This window comes from Triticum aestivum, chromosome 2A (genome assembly GCF_018294505.1).
Source record: "Triticum aestivum cultivar Chinese Spring chromosome 2A, IWGSC CS RefSeq v2.1, whole genome shotgun sequence".
NCBI classification, from domain to species: domain Eukaryota; kingdom Viridiplantae; phylum Streptophyta; class Magnoliopsida; order Poales; family Poaceae; genus Triticum; species Triticum aestivum.
The window spans coordinates 212,796,397-212,814,709 of NC_057797.1; positions in this window are offsets into that span (position 1 = coordinate 212,796,397).

The following is an 18,313-nucleotide window of genomic DNA, read 5'->3' on the forward strand; positions in this document are numbered from 1 at the left end:
AGTTCAGCATCAGTGCTAACTTGGATCCGAAATAGGAAAGCGCGCTCATCGAGTTCATCCATGAGAATCGGGACATTTTTGCATGGAAGCCCTCTGACATGCCAGGTGTACCGAGGCAACTCGCTGAGCACACACTTAATGTGGATTCTAAATATAAACTGGTGAAACAGTTCCTCCGCCGGTTTAACGAAGAAAGACGCAAGGCAATTGGAGAAGAGGTAGCCAGGCTCTTAGCAGCTGGCTTTAATGTTGAAGTTTTTCACCCTGAGTGGCTTGCCAATCCGGTGCTGGTCCTCAAGAAAAACGGCACCTGGCGCATGTGTGTGGATTACACAGATCTTAATAAGGCTTGTCCAGCAGATCCTTTTGCTCTCCCACGTATTGATCAAATTATTGATGCTACGGCGGGCTGTGAGCGTTTAAGTTTTTTGGATGCGTATTCTGGCTATCATCAGATCAAAATGGCAGTTAAGGACCAGGAGAAGACGGCATTTATAACTCCCTTTGGAGCCTTCTGCTATGTGTCTATGCCCTTCGGGCTCAAGAGTGCCCAAGCGACTTACCAACGTCCAGGGAGAAGGAGACTCTGATTGATGATTTGAAGGAAACCTTTGATAACCTGAGGACATACAAGATGATGCTTATTCCGGACAAGTGTGTCTTTGGTGTACCGGCGGGCAAGTTATTAGGCTTCTTGGTGTCCAATAGGGGAATTGAGGCTAATCCGGAGAAGATCACAGCCATCACCTCCCTCTTTAAACCGAAGTGTATCAATGATGTTCAGCGCCTGGCAGGCCGGATTGCTGCGTTAAGCCAGTTTATCAGTCACCTCGGTGAGAAGGCAATACCTTTTTATTAGATGTTGAAAAAGACGGATCAATTTGTCTGGAGTTCTGCTGCTGATGAAGCAGTTGAGGACTTAAAACGGCAAATGGCCAATCTGCCTGTGCTCGCTGCTCCCATTGACAAGGAGCCGTTGCTGCTAATGCTCGGGCGGTCAGCGTGGCTATTGTGGTAGAGCGCAAGGAGGCAGGTAAGGAGCATCCGGTTCAACGTCCGGTCTATTATATCAAGCAAAGGTATCCGCATTGGCAGAAGCTGTTGTATGGAGTTTTTATGGCAAGCCGGAAGCTTAAACAATACTTCCAAGGGCATCCAATTACAGTGGTCAGTTCTGCTCCTTTGGGAGATATCATCCAGAACCGGGAAGCAACTGGCCGGATTGCAAAGTGGGCTATAGAGCTGGGGCCGTACGGTTTGAAGTATGTGCCTCGGACAGCGGTTAAGTCTCAAGCACTTGTTGATTTCATCAATGATTGGACGGAAATGCAAGCACCTGAAGAAAAGTCGGATCATACGTATTGGACCATCCATTTTGACGAATCCAGGCAGTTGGAAGGCTCGGGGGTTGGAGTCGTATTAACCTCCCCACGAGGTGATAAGTTTTGTTATGTTCTCCGCTTAATGTTCCCTTGTACTAACAATGCAGCTGAGTATGAAGCCTTGCTCCATGGTCTCCGGATTGCTAAGGAGATGAATCTAAGTCGAGTTAAGTGCTTCGGTGACTCGGACCTTGTGGCTCAGCAGGTGTCTGGCACTTGGGACTCCAAGGACCCACTCATGGTAGCATATCGTCGTGAGGTGGATATTGTTGCAGGTTATTTCAGAGGCTATCAGATGGACCACGTGGACCGGTGGAAAAATGAAGCGGCGGACGCTTTAAGCCGGCTGGGCTCTCAGCGCAAACCGGTCCCGCCCAATGTTTTTCTGGATGTGCTGCACAACCCGTCGGTGAAGATCCCTGGTGAAGAGGATTTGGCTATTCCTAATCCGGAGGCTCAATTGGTGGCAGCTCTTCATGTTATTCCGGATTGGACGCTTCCTTACCTGGCGTACAAGAACCGGGGCGAGTTGCCAGAGGATGAGATTCTGGCCCGGCAGATAATCCGGCGACCCAAGTCCATGGCTATCATCAACGGCGAGTTGCATCATTGCAGTGTATCAGGAGCTTTTCAACGTTGCGTATCTCCTGAAGAAGGCCGTGAAATTTTGCGTGAGATCCACGAAGGAGATTGTGGTCACCACGCCGGTTCAAAGTCTCTGGTGGCTAAAGCGTTTCGCCATGGCTTCTATTGGTTAACTGCTCATGCTGATGCGGAGGATCTGGTCAGACAATGTGATGGTTGCCAAAGGTTTTCAAGACGTGCTCATGTACCGGCTCAAGAATTGAGAATGATTCCAATTACTTGGCCGTCTGCGACTTGGGGGCCGGATATGGTTGGGCCTTTCAAAAGGTCCAAAGATAAGAAGACCCACCTCCTGGTGGCGGTTGACAAGTTTACAAAGTGGGTGGAGGCAGAACCTGTTAGCAAGTGTGATGCGGCCACGGCGGTTTAGTTCATCAAAAAGGTGATTTTCCGGTTTGGCTTTCCGCACAGCATTAACACAGATAATGGTACCAATTTGTCCAAAGGTGCTATGAAGGAGTTCTGCGAATGGGAGCACATCCGGCTCGACGTTTCATCAGTGGCACATCCACAGTCCAATGGTCAAGCAGAAAGAGCTAGTCAAGAGATCCTGAGAGGCATCAAGCCCCGGCTCATGGTTCCTTTGCAGAGAACGCCGGGTTGTTGGGTAGAAGAATTACCATCTGTGCTATGGAGCATCAATACAACACCCAACAGATCAACAGGATACACACCGTTCTTCATGGTTTATGGAGCGGAGGCGGTTCTCCCCAGTGATATCCGTCATGATTCACCTCATGTAACGGCTTATATTGAAGCGAACAACGAGACAGCACGGCAAGATGCTTTGGACCGGTTGGATGAAGAGCGTGACATCGCAGCCGCCCGATCGGCGATTTACCAGCAGTATCTTCGTCGTTATCACAGTCGCTGGGTCAGAACCAGAACCTTTCAGGAGGGAGATTTGGTGCTTCGGCTCATCCAAGATCAGACTGGTATGCATAAGTTATCCCCACCTTGGGAGGGGCCTTTCGTGGTCAGTAAGAATCTGCACAACGGGTCATACTATCTGATCAATATTCGAGAACATAAGGACTCACGTACATCAGAAGAGGAGACCAACAGGCCGTGGAACATAGCTCATCTTCGGCCTTATTATACCTGAGCCATTGGTTCTACTTATGTACATGTTACAGCGATGTATATATTAACTATAATAAACTGGAACCTCAGCTAAAGCGGGGTATCTATTCTTTTACATCATGTGTGGTTACACGGAGTTGTTTTAAAGCGGCTTCCGGTTTACCCTTGAGTTCGCTTTGCTAAAAGCATCGTGTTATATCACTCGGAGGATTCGTCGTGTCCGAACCAATACCATGCCTCTTGATAGGCGAGAGCCACCAGATCACTTGGGGACTTGGTCATGTCTGAACCAGTCATGCCTCTTGATCGGCCTAAGGCCACATAATCACTTGGGGGCTTGGTCGAACCCGAACCATGACCATGCCATTTGGTCGGCATAAATGCCACAGTTTCATTTGGGGACCTGGCTGACTAGAACCATAGTTACACCTAACGGGAGCTTGGTCATGTTTGGCCATGGTAACGCCATTTGATCAGCTTAAATAAACCTTTTTTGGCAAACGGTTTTGTCATTGCTTTTGCTTCACACTTTTCTTTGAAGGTTTTTTTTTGCTTTTCATTGCGTTTTTTAAACCGACAAAGTTTTTTAACCAATCAATTGACGGAACACAGTTCACGTCAATCCGGAGACTATTTGCCCGGTTTGATCCTTGTTGTTAACATCCTCTTATGGAGTAACACGGTGTTTATCATAACCCGGCACGGTTTACATGGTAAACCAGCGTCATATATATATACAGGAGCTATTATCTCCTCCAACAGTGTGGGTTTGCAAATCTCCGCTTCAAGATTGGCCAAGCCAACTTCACACTCAGCGATGGCAGGTGTCGGTGTCAAAACCGGCGAATCTCGGGTAGGGAGTCCCGAACTGTGCATCTAGGTCAGATGGTAACAGGAGGCAGGGAACACGATGTTTTACCCGGGTTCGGGCCCTCTTGATGGAGGTAAAACCCTACGTCATGCTTGATTAATATTGATGATATGGGTAGTACAAGAGTAGATCTACCACGAGATCAAGGAGGCTAAACCCTAGAAGCTAGCCTATGGTATGATTGTTGTATATGGAGTTGATTGCCTACGGACTACAACCCTCCGGTTTATATAGACACCGGATAGGGTTAGGGTTACATAGAGTCGGTTACAATGGTAGGATATCTTGAATATCCGCATCGCCAAGCTTGCCTTCCACGCCAAGGAAAGTCCCATCCGGACACGGGACGAAGTCTTCAACCTTGTATCTTCATAGTCCAGGAGTCCGGCTGAAGGTATAGTCCGGCTACCCGAACACCCCATTATCCAGGACTCCCTCAGTAGCCCCCGAACCAGGCTTCAATGACGACGAGTCCGGCACGCAGATTGTTCGGCATTGCAAGGCGGGTTCTTCTCCAAATCTTGTGTACCTGTAGGAATAATGTCCGATTTTTGTAATGTAGTCCTCCTCGGCTTCCACGCCCAATAATGGCCATCTTCCATGTGTCAAACGAATGCGAAAAGGCGAGGCGTTTTGACATCCACACCCCTAGCCGTATAAACGAGCCGCCTATTTAACGGGATGGGGATTTAGGTCCGAACCACATCTTCTCCTTTCCGCGAGTTATCATCAGAGCGCTTCCAGCAAAGGTCCATTCCAACATGACCAGCCATCGCAGCTCCTCCCCTCGCCCCTCCGGTCACAAACCCGGGGACTGGGAGGGTTGCACCATCCCACATAGCGAGTTAGTGTCGCTTCAGGCCAAGGGATTTCTCCCTCAGGCATACATGGTCCCGGTCCGAGCCGGTCTCGCCACCTACAATGGTGGAAAACAAGTGGAGAGCACCCCCAATCCTTCTAAAGGAGAGCGGGTGTGCCTCGTCCCCTATCTAATAAGGGGACTGGGATTTCCAATTCATCCATTTCTCCGTGGGCTTCTGGAGTTCTACGGCCTCCAGCTGCACAATCTCACGCCCGCCTCCGTATTGCATATTGCGGGTTTCGTCGCCCTTTGCGAGCTATTTTTAGGCGTTGAGGCTCATTTCGCGCTGTGGAAGAGGTTATTCTACCTGGTGCCCCGTTCTCAAGAGGGGTCCATATACCAAGTGGGCGGAGCCGAAGTATGGCGCGTCGCCGGGACCGGATACCTATCTGGAACCCCAAAGAAGGCGTCTGAGGACTGGCCTTCGGAATGGTTCTACATAGATGCGTCCCGCTACCGGACCCTATCCGGATCGGTCTCCCTGAGTTCAACAGTGCTCCATTGAAGAAACGCTTGAGCTGGCGTCCGCGGAGCTCTCAGAGAGAAAGCGACAGAGACGTCCTTTACCTAATGGGCCGGATAAGACTGTTGGCTCATTCCGTACTAACCATGATTGGAGTCATGGCTGCATGCATTATGCGGGGGGTGCAGCCGCTTCAATATAGAGGCCACCCCATGTGGGATTTCAACAGGGAGGATGACGCCACCCGTTACGGTCGTAAGGGGCCGGCCTCAGCTGCCGCTCTAGTAAAGATCTTATCCTCTTTGTACAAGGGAGAAGAGGAGGAATTCCTCCGCGTCAACCCGCAGGCTGGATTTACTATGTATGATCCTCCAAGTTGGGTAAGTGAACAATTGCGCTTGCCCGTTTGTTTTATACTCCCACAGTTAGATATGTAGTCTGACGACTTTAGTGCAGGAACTGTGACAGGAGGTAAAGGATATAAACAGCCGCCCTCCACAGCCCGAGGACCCAGAACGGTCCCTCAATCCGGACTCCGAAGAGGATCCGGACATATCGGTGGAGCTTATCGACGGGGTGTTCTATCAGCTAAGCAAGGACAATACCTTGGTAGCCATCACGGCTGATTATCCAGGGTTAATCCCGGCCTCCCAGGTGACAGAAACCGGAGTCGCATTCCCTTGAGAGAGATTCTACTCTCACGTATTCCAGTGTTTCTGACGACAACCGTGTTTTGCAGGGGAGATTTCCGAGGCAGGAGGCCGAACCTGCGGTGGCTAGCCAACGAGGGGCCGCAGGGCCCCGTGGGACAAAAAGGAATGCAGTCCGGACTGAGATGCCGGCGCAAAGGTATAGCGCACCCTCTGTTTCCCTGGTATTATTCTGTCAGGGCATATTAACGTTCGTGCTATCTTCAGAACGAAGAGACCTTGCCGGACTACATCCGGAGAGGTTGCCAATCGCGCCTCCACCATTCTGGCTCCAATGTCTGGCCAGGAAGCGGAGGCGAGCACAAGGCGCGCACCGGATGCTCCTCCGACAGAGGATGCGGACAGGCTGTCTGCCACAAATTCTGAAGTGGAGAGTGCCATGAACCACAGGCATCGCCAGACAGTTCTACGCGACGCTTGTTTCTCCCAAGAGGCTTTAGATGCCTTTAATTCGGGAGATGCGTACCTCCGTGCCGCTCAAAATGGTTTAGCCAGAGCCACGGAGCAGTATGTAAAAGACATACGGGTAAGAAAATTTTGGTTAAACATATATATGCCAGTAGCCCCCAAAATTGAAGCAGTTAGAGCAACTGATTTAAGGATCATTTAATATGCAGGTTCTTACAGAGAAGAATACCGTACTGTCCCAGGAGCTGGAAAAGTGCAAGGCCCAACTAGAGGCCACACTAGCCGCAGCAGGGGAGCCCAAAGAGACCCCCTCAGGTAAGATACACTTCGAAAGATTAGTATTGTGCGGTGTGGGTGCAAATCTGACAAATCATAGTGCAGATGGCGCCGGACTCGATCCGGACAAGCAACAACTCTTACGCCGGCTAAAGGCCGGTGAGAGTATGTTAACAAAGGTGAGGCAAGAGAAGAATGATCTTCAGGATGCCAACACGAAGCTGGACGTCGAACTTAAATATGTTCGTGGCCAGCTGTCGGACTCCACGAAGGAGAATCAGCGGCTTCAACGCGGCATTTTTAGTAAGTGCTTGACGAACTTCGAAAAAAAAGTTTGGCGAGGAAGTCGACTAACAGAGTAATGTCTGTAGGTATGCTCACAGGTCGTCCTGCAGAGGAGATGTCCGGTTCTACAGGTGACCTTCTTCCCGAACTCTTGCAACTGCATGAGCAAATTCGGCAGGCGATGCGGGGTATTGCCCAAGCCTTATGGTCTGCCCACTCCGTGCCCAAGGGCCTTAGAGAGCTTGCAGAGAAGCTGAAGGGAGCTCGGCGGCGCTTCCGGTTGTGGAAGATATCGGCCTGCCGACAAGGCGCTAGGGAGGCCTGGGCCATGGTGAAGACCCGTTTTATGAAGTCTGACCCAAACCACATGGCCGAGGTCGGACCAGTGGGGCCTGACGGGAAGGAGATCCCTGTGAGCTTAGTATACGGCCAAGTAGAGTTGGCCGCGAAGTATTCCCAGCAGGACTGTAAATTAGACAGCCTGTTAGATGGTATAGAAGAGGAATACAATCAGTCAGAATGACTATGTAATTTTGAATTGACATGTGTAATGCCTTCTAGCCGGATTGTAGATCGTTTGTCGTTGCCGACCTTTTCGCTTCAACCTCGGGACCTGACGGTCCGGAGTGTGTCCGAATACCATAGCGGTTATATAAGAACTGGGGTATGCATGGAGACCAGGCGTAGGGGTCATTAGTGCTTTATCAGACAAGTGCCCAACTAGTTATGTTATATTACATGGTTAGTAAGAAACATCTTCCAGAGAGAATAGTTCCGTTAGGGGTTCCTTTCGCTGGGAGGCATGCCCTAAAGTGCATGTCCGGACTACGTGAAAAGACGCAGAAAAAAGCATCTGGGGCGCATAAAATGAGTAAAAAGATCATCTTTTATTTCACCAACCGAATATTCCCTTAAGAACGCTAGCTTTCGGCTTCACCCAGTCTGAGGTACACATCCGGCTGACCCGGCAGTAACAATCGCAGAGGTTCTCCCTTTACCTCCTAGCCGAACAATCGGGAATGTAGGGGTAAGTACAGGAGCCAGGCAACCCAGCTTGGCCAAAATTTAAGTCATATCGATGCATATAATGGTGAAGAAAAAGGTACATGCAGAAGTTTGACGCATGTGTTGGGCGTGAAGCCCGTATAAATAAGATTCTGTTAAAGAAGCCCCAGGTTTAATGAGCGCGAGTGGCGCGTCACTAGATGAGCCTTTAAGGGCTATAAAAGAAAAGAGGGGAAGAAGATAAATGTAAGACAGAAAAATGCAAAAAATGGACAGAGGAAGGAGACGAACACAGAGTCCGGCGCTAGGCATAGAATCTTCGGAGACGGGTGGCGTTCCACGGGTTCGGCTCGAGTCGGTTATCCGACACATCTCGCAGGCGGTACGCCCCACCAGTCAGGACTTGGTCGATTATGAATGGACCTTCCCACTTGGGCTTGAGTTTGCCCTTTTTCTTATCCGGCAGGCGTAGAACTAGTTCGCCAACATTGTAATTTTTGGCCCGTACTTCTCTGCTTTGATATCTTCGGGCCTGCTGTTGATAAAATGCGGAACGGGCTTTTGCCACGTCACGCTCCTCCTCCAAGGCGTCCAAGTTGTCCTGCCGGTCGAGCTCAGCTTCTCTTTCTTCGTACATGCGCACTCTAGGTGAGTCATGAATTATGTCGCAGGGCAGAACTGCCTCTGCGCCGTACACCATAAAAAATGGTGTGTATCCGGTGGTGCGATTTGGCGTGGTCCGCAGCCCCCATAGCACGGAGTCAAGGTCCTATACCCAGTGCGTGTTAGATTCCTTGAGGGACCGCACCAGTCTGGGTTTAATGCCGCTCATGATAAGACCATTTGCACGTTCGACCTGGCTGTTGGTTTGTGGGTGATAGACGGAAGCATAATCGAGCTTGATGCCCATGTTTTTGCACCAGAGTTTTACCTCGTCGGTGGTAAAGTTTGTACCGTTATAGGTTATGATGCTGTGGGGGATGCCATAACGGTGTACAACCCCGGATATGAAGTCTATCACAGGTCCGGATTCAGCCGTTTTAACAGGCTTGGCTTCTATCCATTTGGTGAATTTATCCACCATGACCAGTAAGTATTTTTTCCTATCGGTCCCACACCTTTAAGGGGTCCGACCATGTCAAGCCCCCAGATCGCAAAAGGCCAGGTGATGGGTATAGTTTGGAGTGTGGTGGGTGGCATATGGCTTTGGTTGGCAAAAAGTTGGCAACCAGCGCATCGTTGGACTAGGTCCTGAGCGTCTGCCCGGGCCATCGGCCAATAAAAGCATGTACGGAAAGCCTTGCTAACAAGGGACTGAGCAGCGGCGTGGTGACCACCGAGTCCGGCATGAATTTCAGCCAGAAGGTTTCGCCCTTCCTCTTCGGAGATGCACCTTTGAAGGACTCCGGTAGTGCTTTTCTTATAAAGCTCTCCCTCATGGACTCTATAGGCTTTAGATCGCCGCACTATGCAGCGGGCCTCGTTTTGGTCCTCCAGGAGTTCCTGCCTAGTAAGGTAGGCTAGGAATGGTTCTGTCCACGGGGCGATAACCGCCATTATTACGTGGACTGAAGGTGTAATTTCATTGGCAGAGCCTCCAATTGTGTCAGATTGTTCGGCGTCGAGTGGTGCGGCTGGGTCCGGGCTATTATTTGCGGGTTCCCCCTCCCATGCTACGGATGGCTTGAACAATCTTTCCAAAAAGATGTTGGGGGGGACTGCATCGCGTTTTGCTCCGATGTGTGCCAGGACGTCCGCTGCTTGATTGTTTTCTCGGGCTATATGGTGGAACTCCAGCCCTTCGAACCGAGCTGACATTTTTAGGACAAGTTGCGGTAAGCTGCCATTTTTGGGTCCTTGGCGTCAAAGTCTCCATTTATTTGGGATATCGCGAGGTTTGAATCCCTGCATACCTCTAGGCGCTGGATACCCATGGATACTGCTATCCGGAGACCATGTAGGAGGTCCTCATATTCGGCTGCGTTGTTGGAATCCGTGTACATGATCTGGAGCACATATTGGACTGTGTCTCCTGTGGGGGACGTCAGGACGACGCCAGCCCCCAGTCCGGCCAACATTTTAGAGCCGTCAAAATGCATAATCTAGTTTGAATATGTGTCGTACTCTTTAGGGAGCTCGGCCTCCGTCCATTCTGCGACGAAGTCGGCCAAAACTTGCGATTTAATAGCTCATCGTGGCTTATAGGTTATATCGAACGGGAGAAGCTCGATGGCCCATTTTGCAATCTGGCCCGTTGCATCGCGGTTGTTGATAATATCGTTGAGTGGTACTTCCGAGGCTACTGTTATGGAACACTCTTGAAAGTAGTGTCGTAGCTTCCGGGATGCCATGAATACTGCGTATGTAATCTTTTGATAATGCGGGTACCGTGATTTGCATGGAGTGAGGACAGTGGACACGTAGTAGACCGTCCTTTGAAGGGGGAATTTGTGTCCGTCTGTTTCCCGCTCGACAACGAGCACTGTGCTGACAACTTGGTGTGTTGCTGCAATGTACAATAACATTGGTTTGCCGGTGATTGGCGCGGCCAGGACTTGGTTTGTGGCCAATATGGCTTTTATTTCATCAAGTCCGGCCATGGCGGCATCCGTCCACTCAAAGTGTTTGGTGCGCCGAAGGAGGCGATAAAGGGGTGGTGCCTTTTCTCCCAAGCGGGAGATGAAGCGGCTTAAAGCCGCCACGCATCCGGTTAATTTTTGTATTTGTTTAAGGTCCTTTGGGACATCCAATTGTGGCAAAGCTCGGATCTTGGCTGGGTTTGCTTCAATTCCTCTACCGGATACAATGAAGCCCAAGAGCTTTCCGGCTGGAACACCGAAGACGCATTTTTTTGGGTTGAGCTTGATGTCATATTTTCGGAGGTTATCGAATGTAAGCCTCAAGTCATTTACTAGGGATTCGACATGTCTTGATTTGACGACCACATCATCCACATACGCCTCCACTGTTTTGCCGATCTGGTTTGCCAGACATGTCTGGATCATGCGCTGATATGTTGCGCCGCCGTTTTTCAACCCGAAGGGCATTGTGTTGAAGCAGAATGGGCCACATGGTGTGATGAATGTTGTTGCAGCTTGGTCTGATTCTGCCATCTTGATTTGATGGTAACCGGAGTATGCGTCGAGGAAACACAACAAATCGTGTCCTGCAGTGGCATCGATAATTTGATCGATACGGGGGAGGGGGAAGGGATCCTTTGGGCAAGCCTTGTTAAGGTCTTTAAAATCGACACACAGGCGCCAGGATTTGTCCTTCTTTGGTACCATCACCAGGTTTGCTAGCCAGTCTGGATGTTTTATGTCTCTGATGAATCCGGCCTCTAATAGCTTGGCTAGCTCCTCTCCCATAGCCTGTCTCTTGGGTTCGGAAAAACGCCGAAGGGCTTGTTTGACAGGTTTAAATCCTTTTAGGATATTTAAGCTATGTTCGGCCAGCCTGCGTGGGATCCCTGGCATGTCTGAAGGGTGCCAGGCGAAGATGTCCTAGTTCTCTCGTAGGAACTCTCGCAGTGCGGTGTCTGCATCAAGGGTCAGTCGTGCCCTGATGGAAGCTGTTTTATTGGGGTCTGTTGGATGGACCTGGAATTTGACTATTTTGTCAGCTGGCTTGAAGGACGTGGATTTGGATCTCTTATCGAGTATCACATCATCCCTGTTAACCGTGGAGCGCAGCGCAGTCAGTTCCTCGGCCGCTAAGGCTTCGGATAGCGCCTCAAGGGCTAATGCGGCCGTCTTGCTTTCGGCGCGGAGTGCTATGTCCGGATCACTAGCTAGAGTGATAATTCCATTGGGCCCGGGCATCTTAAGCTTCATGTACCCGTAATGGGGTATTGCTTGGAAGATTATGAATGCTTCCCGCCCTAGTAAAGCGTGATATCCTCTCTTGAATGGGGCCACCTGAAACGTGACTTCTTCGGACCTGTAATTACCCGGCGTGCCGAACACCACATCTAGTGTGATTTTTCCTGTGCAGCGCGCTTCCCGATTGGGGATTATTCCTCTAAAGGTTGTGCTACTTTGCTCGACGCGGTTCCAGTCTATTTCCATTTTTTGAAGGGTTTCCTCATAAATGAGGTTCAGTCCGCTACCTCCATCCATGAGCACCTTTGTGAGGCGAAAGTCATCCACTATGGGACTGAGGACCAATGCGGCTGGTGCTCGGGCTGTTCGGAATCTAGGTTCATCACTTGCGTTGAAGGTAATGGCAGTGTCGCTCCATGGATTTATTGTTGCAACTTGATAGACTTCGGCGAGGCTGTGGAGTGTTCTTTTCCGCACATTGTTTGATGCGAAAGTCTCGAAGACTATGAGAACGGTACTGGTGTCCTTGGGCTGGCTTTCTACGGCCTCCGGAATTAAGAGGTCTTCGCCGATTTTGGCCACCTGCCGGAGTATCCAACATGCTCTAAGGTTGTGAGTTGGTGTGGCGTCCTCTGTACTGTGAATTCTATAGGGTCCATCAAGCCATCTTTCCAGTACGGTTCCATGCCCTGTAGAGGTTTTTGGTTTTTTGGTGTTTATCCCGGGTGTCTTATGATAATGCACCCTCTTAGTTCGGAGGGGATTACTATTCAAGGTCGGATTATCCCAAAAATTTATTTCGGTTTTCCAGGTGCTTTCCATTGCACGGTATTTTTGTACTATGGACGCCAAGTCAGCGAAGCGTGTGATATCACGACGACTTACGGCGTTAAGGATTCCCTTGTCCGTGCAATTACTGCAGAAAATTTAGATTGCATCTTCCTCGTGGCAATCCTTTATCCTATTCATAACTAGGAGGAATCTAGCCCAGTAATGATGTACTGTTTCCTCGGGCCTCTGCCTGATTTGGGAGAGATCGCTTATGATCGGGTGGGCAGGTGTCATTGAATCTGAAACCTCACCCAATCCAAGATTCGGAGGCCAAAGAGTTTCCGAACTCTGAAGTTCGGATTCTTGGATGTTGTCCAATGAATCTAGCCCGTTGCCTGATCCTAAGCTCAAGTCTTGAGTTACATCCTCCCCTCCGCGGGTATCCGGCTTGGAGGGGTCGGGAATTCGGACGTAGCTAGTCCTTAAAATAGATGAAGGGTCGCCACACTGCGCCTCTACCACGACAACGTGGTGGGTGACTTGGGGAGAGTTAATTTCTCTTAGATCGGGTTTAAGCCCAACCTGGTCGTAATCCGTAGCGACCCCCAGGGTGGCGATGCGATCCAAGAGCTCGTTTACGGAAGATAGATCCATTGGATCTAGCTGCTCGACGAGCTCCGAGCTGACGTGTAGGTTGCTTTTGATGACCCGAGAGGTCACCGTCGGCGCAACAGCCGAACAGGCGGTCATGAGGAAACCACCTAGCCGGAGGGTTTGGCCGACAGCCAAGGCTCCCTTAGCAACGGCGCCGTCTTTAGAGATGTGAGGAGGCATCCTTCCTGATTGTGACGGCACAGAGGAACTCTTAATGAAAGCACCAATGTCGGTGTCAAAACCGGCGGATCTCGGGTAGGGGGTCCCGAACTGTGCATCTAGGTCGGATGGTAACAGGAGGCAGGGAACATGATGTTTTACCCAGGTTCGGGCCCTCTTGGTGGAGGTAAAACCCTACGTCCTGCTTGATTAATATTGATGATATGGGTAGTACAAGAGTAGATCTACCACGAGATCAAGGAGGCTAAACCCTAGAAGCTAGCCTATGGTATGATTGTTGTATATGGAGTTGATTGCCTACGGACTACAACCCTCCGGTTTATATAGACACCGGATAGGGTTAGGGTTACATAGAGTCGGTTACAATGGTAGGAGATCTTGAATATCCGCATCGCCAAGCTTGCCTTCCACGCCAAGGAAAGTCCCATCCGGACACGGGACGAAGTCTTCAACCTTGTATCTTCATAGTCCAGGAGTCCGGCTAAAGGTATAGTCTGGCTACCCGAACACCCCCTAATCCAGGACTCCCTCAGCAGGTATTATGTATCTCAAAATTTTGATCATATACTTAAAATTTTGTTTTGGATGTTTTGATTTCATATATACAGACATCATATTCCGCCTGACGGTACAACCGCGGTGGCACTTGACGAATTTCTCATTTCAGAAAGTGTTTTGGAAAGTTCATTACCACAGGAAGAACAAATTATGCATGAAGGCATGTCAACATCAAAGGTATCAGCTAGCCTATTACAAGGCAACATGGTGCCCATAATAATATAATTGTTTTTCACAAAGGAGAGGCAGTTTTAAAACCGGCTTCCGGTTCAAGCTTGGTCACCAGCCTGGCCTGATGGTTGTGGGTCATCATGCGCCGCTTCAGCCTCCGTTTCTCTACCCAGTGGCTGGAAATCCATAGTTGTCCAGTCGATTCCCATTAATGCTTGAAAAACAGCTTCATCATGGATTAGCAATGACGGGTCAATATCGGGAGCGTAAGTATGCTTACGGATTGGAGGGATCAGATTTTCCGATTCATGGATTGGTGCAGCTATTCGCTTCTTCTGACTGTCATATTGCGCTTGATAATGAGACAAGTCTGCTTCCTCAGCCAATTGACAAGCTAGCGGACGTACCTCCCGGTTTATTGCTCGCAGATCTGCTTCACCAAATTCTGACCCGTTTCCTTCAAGCTGGGATAGCCCTGAGCCGCTTCAATAGGATCAAAATCCGGCACCCAGGATTTTGCCCGGATTAAGGCATTGATTGCACCGGTTCGAGCAGCAGATTTCTTCAGCTCTTCAACCCGGGCAGGAAGCACTGACAGTTTCATCAGAGTATCTTGAATCAAAGTGGGCGCCGGTTTGTTATGAGACGCGGTACAGATGATCCGCTGGGCACCAGTATACAATTGTTCAACCAATGTATAGGCGGCTTTCAATTTCTTCCGCACATCTGACCCCAAGTGACCAATGCGTGTCCCTGAAATACCATAAAGGGTTAATAAACCGGCGACTCTGTAAGAAGGCAGAGACAAATTCAGAAGGCAAGCTGGCTTACCAAAGATAGCAGTGGTCATGGCATGCACGTGCCACTTTATGCTGGTCAGTTCATCCATCACTGGTTTTAGTGCAGCCTCAGCATCCTCTGCTCGTTTGATCAAAGCGGACTTTTCAGTGGCCCAATCCGCCTGTTTCTTCTTGAAGTTCTCCTTAAGTTGTTCCATGGCGCTTAAAGCGCTGGCCAATTCCTCTTTTGCTTTGGAAGTTTCAGCCTGTTGGGTTTTCAGGTTTTCTTGAAGATCGATGACTTGGTTTTCTTTCGTCTTCAGCTCCGCCTGCATGCATACAGATATATGCTTCAACAAATCGGTATAAGGATTCAAGTACCAACCACATAACAAGTTATGCGCTTAGCACTTGGGGGCTAATGCATATTCGATCTTCATCTTTCAATTGTTTACAAAGTCCCAAGATCAATACAAGTATTCAACTTGGCACTTGGGGGCTAATGGCTATTTGATCATATATATTCTGATGCGGCAGTTTCAATTACTTAAAGTACCGGTTTAACTACGCTAAGTTGAACCGGCCCTTGGGGGCTACATCAGCGAATTTCAAAGCATCAAGATTTATATTATTAAGTCCCGGTTTGAAAGAATATTTCAAACCGGATCTTGGGGGCTAGGAGAGTCAGCAAGAATGGAAGCATACAAGCAGGAAGGAGCATATGGAAGTTACCTCATATTTATCTTTCATCATATTAACCAGACCGGCTTCATAGTCACGACTGGTATACAGCCGGTTTAGATAGCCGGAATGGATATCTTGGGCATTCACAGCAGCGTAAGTCGTCAGATCAGCGTTCCACCTTCCTTTGCCAAAGGCAGCAAATTCTTCCTTGGCAGAATGTTTGGATAAAGTGACAGGATTGCTTGGCTCAGTATGGCCAGTGCCAGTAATGACAACCTCATCATCCTTGGTACCGCCGGTTTGCACTGGAGCTGTTGGCTTGTCAGTAGGTTTTGCTGGACCGGTGGAGCTTTCAATCCGGATGGAACCTGTGGGCTGATGGATAGGACCTGAGGTATCAGTAGGTCTCTCTTCAGCAATAAGATCATCATCTTGCTGCGGTGGATCATTGGGAATATCCTCAGGAATAGCCGCTTCAGCATTGGGTGTCTTGCCTGCTTCAAGAACGACATCTTCTTCAGCCGCTTTGTCCAGGCGGGCCTTCTTGCTTGGCCTAGGTTTGGCCCTGAGAAGAATAATAAAATCAAATACAACATATGTTCTAAGGCGATGTACTGCAAACATCACAATAAGTATAGCTTACCCAAGCACCGTTTTAAGCGGTGGGAGCTGAGTAGCCGATGACTCGCCAGAAGATGAGTGGGAAGTAACCTAGTAATCGGAGTCAGACGGATTAAGAGGTTGACGAAAGCAGCCCGCTTTAGGACAAACACTGACAAGCAAATTAGAGACCTCTGAATGGCGTTTCCGAACCGGACTATTCGGTAAACCGGCGGAGGTAACTACCTGGCCGCTGTGCCGGGTTGTGCGACGAGCTTCGTGTTGTTGGGTCTTCATAAGAAATTTAGGATCCAAATAAGCAAGAGGATGAGAAAATTTAACTTTCCGGTTTGCCTGGCGGATTTTTTGTGAAGGCAAAGTTTCTGAATCGGAAGAGAGAATAATTACCTCTGCAACATCCGCGTGGCTGGCTTCGGCATCATCCTGACAAATATCATCATCAATAAGACGCATGAAAAATAAACCAAGTGAGTCAAGCTCTACCTCAAAGTCCAGGATTATCCACATCATCATCAGGGGCCGGATTAGAAGATGCAGTGGTTCTTTTCCTGTGGGCAGTCTTCTTCACAGCTTTAGTCTTTTGCCGGGTTGCTCTTTCCGGTTTGTCTGGTTTTTCTGGTTTCTCCTGCGGCAGTTTTTTGCTCCAAAACAGATCATTGCCCTGATGATGCAGACACTAATATTAAACAATGACTAGACATATCAATAACAGATTCAGCAAAGAGAAAAATCAAAGTCTTACAGCTGGCAGTTTGTTGGTGGCACAGAAGGGAAGCAGGCCGGTTCTAGCGCAGACGTGTTCCGGTTCATTCAGCATCTTATTCACAGCCTCTGTGATTTCTTCATCGGAGAGCTGGATTTTTGGATGTCACAGTGGGTCATCAACACTGTCAGTATACTCGCACATCAAATCGGAGCGCTGACTAAGGGGCAGTATGCTCCATGATATCCAACAGCGAGCGAGATCAACCCCTGTTAAACCGTTGGCCATAAAGGCTTTGAGCTTTGACAGTTGGGGAGCATATTTTCTTCTCTCCTGGGCAGTCAATCTTTGAGGAAAAGGGTGTGTCTTGCTGAGCCGCTCCGGACGAAAGCCAGGCAAGGGATTCTCACCAACATGGGAGGTGTCTTTTCAGTAGAACCATGTCTGATTCCACTCCTTGGGGTGACTGTGCAGCTTGGCGTGAGGGTATGTGACCTCTGTCCTTTTCTGAATCGCCACGCCGCCCAACTCTGTATTAGAGCCATCAGTAAACTTAGTACAGCGGTTTAGATGGAACAGGTCTCTGAACAATTCCACTGTGGGCTCCTCTTGAAAGAACACCTCACAGAGCACTTGGAAGTGACACATATTTGTAACAGAGTTGGGGCCAGTGTCTTGCAGATGGAGTTGGAAATCGGCTAAAACATACCGGTAAAATTTAGAACCGGGCGGCTTAAAGCCCCAGGCTAAGTGATCTACGAAAACAACAACCTCTCCTTCTCGAGGTGTGGGAGGGCATTCTGTGCCAGGAGCCCTCCAATGGATGGTATCTTTGCTGCCTAAAGCGCCAATCAGGACTAAATCGTCCAGTTGATCCTCTGTGACGCGAGAAGGAACCCAATTGCACTCATATACTTGCTTGGCCATGATGGAATCTGCAAGGTAGAAGATCCCGGTTCAAAAATGCATTTGATCAAGGTACGTTGGTATGTGCACTGTTAAACCGGAGACAGAACTATCTGAACCGGAGTTTCATGAAGCAACCAACATCTGGCGGTTCAACAAGGGGACTAATGGCATATATCGGTTTGGAAAATTTTCTATAAGGTTAAACCGCCTGATCTAAGCATTGAAAAGCTGAGATTGCGGATGGACAAGTACGCAGAAACAGGTTTCACAAGATTTCTTTACAGCATTGGATCTGAAGCAAGTTCAGAAAAGAGATAAATGCTTAGAGGTTCAAAGGAGCAGTACCGAACCAATGAGCAAAACGTTCATATAGATCTATGGTTTGAGATGCATAAGTGAAGGCGAAGGTCAAACAACTATCATTGCACAGAGTAAAGATTTGCGGATTCATCTAAAGATCTATCATATGAGC